A 3,726-nucleotide genomic window follows, 5' to 3' on the forward strand; every position below is an offset into this window, starting at 1 on the left:
TTTCCCTGCAGTTGGGGTGAGTCTCCAAGAAGGACCCGCTCTTGGGGTCTGTGTGTTTCTTTGCTGTGCAACTGTGTGTGTGTGTGTGTGTGTGTGTGTGTGTGTGTGTGTGTGTGTGTGTGTGTGTACTTGCGGAGGAGGGGTGGGGGTGGCAGTGGCAGCTGCAGGCAGGTGGAGGGGCTTCCTCGAAAAGACTGAATAAGGCCAGGCACCTCTGAGGACCATGCAAGTAGGCAGGAGAGGGTTAACACAGCATCCCCAGAAGTCAGTGCAAGTAGACAGGAGGGCGTTAACACAGCATCCCCAGAAGTCAGTACACTCCTTGGCAGGTCTCTCTTGCCTCTGCTCCTGGGTTGTAATCAGAAGCCACAGGATTAACACCCTCAGACTTCACTCTGCCAGAGCGGTTGCCTGAGAGCCTAACTCCTGGCTTTCTTCTCTTTTTCAGCGGTCAGTCATCTGCCCTCTGTCTCCCTCCATGCTTTTTTTTTCTCAGTGTGACTTGCCCAGGTTCAGGGTAAGGGGGACTGACTATAATCCAGGCTCCTGAGAGAGGTACAGAGGGAAAAAAAAAAAAGACTAGGTTCTGCCTGCCTCTGGTGTTTATCCTCACCTGCTGGGGCTGGGGCTATAGCTGCACTAAGCAAAGGGCTTTTGGGATTTGAACTCATCTACTCTCACAGGAGCACCATGAGGCAGATTCTAGGGTGCTCCCCTGCTTAGCAAATGGGGAAACTGAGTTATGAAGACATGCAGGGACTTGTATGAGAAGAGAGAGACATTATTTAAAATTTAGAAGCAGCCAGGCTGGGGAGATACCACGGTGGTTATGTAGAAAGATTTTTATGCCTGAGGCTCCACAGTCGCTGGTTCAATCCCAGGCACCACCATATACCAGAGATAAGTGGTGCTCTGGTGATGATAAACTAATTAATTTAGAATCAAGGCAAACCTCTACTAAGCATTTCTGCCAGCTTTTGGCTGATACTGAGGTTTCAGTGATAAAGGGCAAGGGCTGGTGGGTGGCTGCAGGTTTTGTGGCAGGACATACAAAGAGAGCCACCAAACAATTCCCCAATAATCTGCCACACGTGTAGTTGACAATTATCCAAACTCAGCATTCCCTTAAGAGTTTCTGCTAAAGAGATGTTTCTGCTACAGATGGCCTAAGACAAACCATCTCAGAAGCGAATGACCTGAAATATACTCTTGGTTCCCTGACAAGACAGCTTTATACATAAAAGTCCATCTCTGCTCTAAGGGGTCAGGTCTCAGATGGGAAGAACATGGGTGTGTGTGTAGCTTAGTGGTTGGGGGTTGAGTGACATTATTATGAGCTCATTCTGGAAGCCACATGGTATGTGCTCAAGACGTGGGGGATTTCTGTTAATGCTCTTTTGGTCAAGGCAGTCAGTAAGACCCTTCCACATTCATCAGGCTACACCAGTCTCTTCACAGTGTGACAGCGCCCTCTGAACGACCCTCCTGCTTCTGACATTGACTTTATTTCCTTGAGCTTTACTATCTGACCTTCTTCCACACACTTGCAATCTCAGTTGTAGGTGGATGGCTAGAAACAGTACTTTTCTGGCTCAGTTCTCCCACTTTCAAGTGAGGTTTAGAAAGGGAAACAGGAGAGAACATAGTGGTTATGTAGAAACTTAACTGAGTTACCAAAGGTGCCAAGGTTCAATCCCCAACAACTCCAGAAGTCAGAGTTTTAGCAAAGCTCTGGGAAAAACAACAATAACAACAACAAAATACAGAAAACAAACAAACAAAACCCCAAAAAGTTAAAACTAAGTTTTGGAGGGAAACACAGTGACCCATATAGAAAAAAAACCCCAACAATTAAGGATTGGCATTTGGGTAGGGAAAAACAACCAAAACAACAACAGCAGCAATAACAACAACAAAACACAGAGGTTTTATTAGTTTTCTACAAGACATGATAGAAACTTGACTTTCTCACCTTAAGCCAGTAAATAAAGCTAAGTTACACTGCAAACAGACTGCTGAGGAAAAGATTTAAGAAACCATGCGGCATGAGTCATGAGTCTTCAGTCAGTCATTCTTCAGCCAAGTGTATGCATCCTGAGATACCAGACCTCAAATGGTGCAGAGCAAGAGAATATGTTTCTGCAAATCACCAGCTTAGAATAACTCTAGTTCTCTTGAAACTGCATTCCCCCTGCTTTATTAAATCCTATGCTAATGCTAAAATGACATATACTAATCAAGCTCATGTGGCCCCACCTTCCTCTGTTTATTTGCTCTGACAAGTAACAGATATAATTCATCACGTATTCCCACCACCACCATGTGAAGAAGTGGGCACAGCATGGGATGCTTCAGTGTTTGATAAAACTGCCATTGAGGCTGGCGGTTCCTGGGAAATACTCTGCCTCATTATTTATTATTATTTGACAAGCCACCCCAAAACTTAGTGCTTTTTTTAAGAAAAAAATTGACATTATTTCTTCTGCTTTTATGAGTTAACCAGGCACCTCTCTTGCCACGTGTGGTGTTGATTGTGGCACTAGAAAGACTGGAGGCCATTTTATTTTGGCAAGTCAGTATTTTCTTTAAAATTTACCACAGAGATGGCTTTCTTCCATAAAGAGATTCTCAGAAGGCATTGCCACAGCTGGCTGCTCTCTCTGGGCTTGGGACTTCCTGTTTTCCCACCAGGGTACTGGAACCAGTAAGGCTTCCAGCATCCTTCTCAGGAGCCTCAGGGGGCATTTGCATTGGCATTTGACTGAAGCCACTGCATATCCTGCCAGGCCGGTGTGGCCAGGTCATCTGAGCTTGGAGGAACACACACACATGGCCCCAAGATGGGCACTGCCCAGTTAAGCAGAAGGTCTGCCCAGGGCTCTGCAGAGGGAACTCGAGTCCTTCTGCACCCCAGACACACCCTGATGCTCAGGCTGAATCAATCTACACAGAACTTGGAGCCCTGGTCCTTTCTTGACAGTGAGAGAAGTTCCTTGATTCCACAACTGGGATCATCACTGTCAGGGTCATAGCTCACTAACAGCCCCTCACTGACTCTCACTGATGCTGGGTGTGATGGCAGGTGCAGGCATGGTCACTTCTCCCCATGATACAAGTGGGGCCCCCAGGCTATGGAGCAGCAGTGCTCAGTGCCAGGCAGGGAGGACGGGCAGTGCTGGACTCTTTGCTAGGCCTCTGAGCCTCTGAAGCTGGTGCTCAACTGTAACATCCAGACAAAACACCAGCCACATGGCATTGTCATGAAGGTTCAATACAGCTGAGCCATTTTATGAATCATCCAAACTAGGTTAGTCTTGAGATGTTAGTGTTTGATTCTATGGCTCTGCAGGTTTTCACATCTGTGTGATTCTGCTAACTGTGGCAGGCCTTTTATTAATGCATTAATAATGGTTGACAAGATTGTGAGATAAGAGGGGTTCAATTCCATATGATTCCCACTACCAGAGTTCCATATCCTACCCCCTCCCTTGAAAGCTTTACTATTCATTATCTTTCTGGGAGCATGGACCCAGGATCATTATGGAAGGTGGAAGGTCTGGCTTCTGTAAATGCTTCTCTGCTGAACATGGGTGTTGGCAGGTCGATCCATACTCCCAGCCTGTTTCTGTCATTCCCTAGTAGGGTAGGGATCCAGAGAGGTGGGATTCCAGGGTACATTGATGAGATTGTCTGCCCGGGAAAGTCAGGTTGGCATCATAGTAACAC

The sequence above is a fragment of the Erinaceus europaeus genome, chromosome 1 (assembly GCF_950295315.1).
Source record: "Erinaceus europaeus chromosome 1, mEriEur2.1, whole genome shotgun sequence".
Lineage (NCBI taxonomy): Eukaryota > Metazoa > Chordata > Mammalia > Eulipotyphla > Erinaceidae > Erinaceus > Erinaceus europaeus.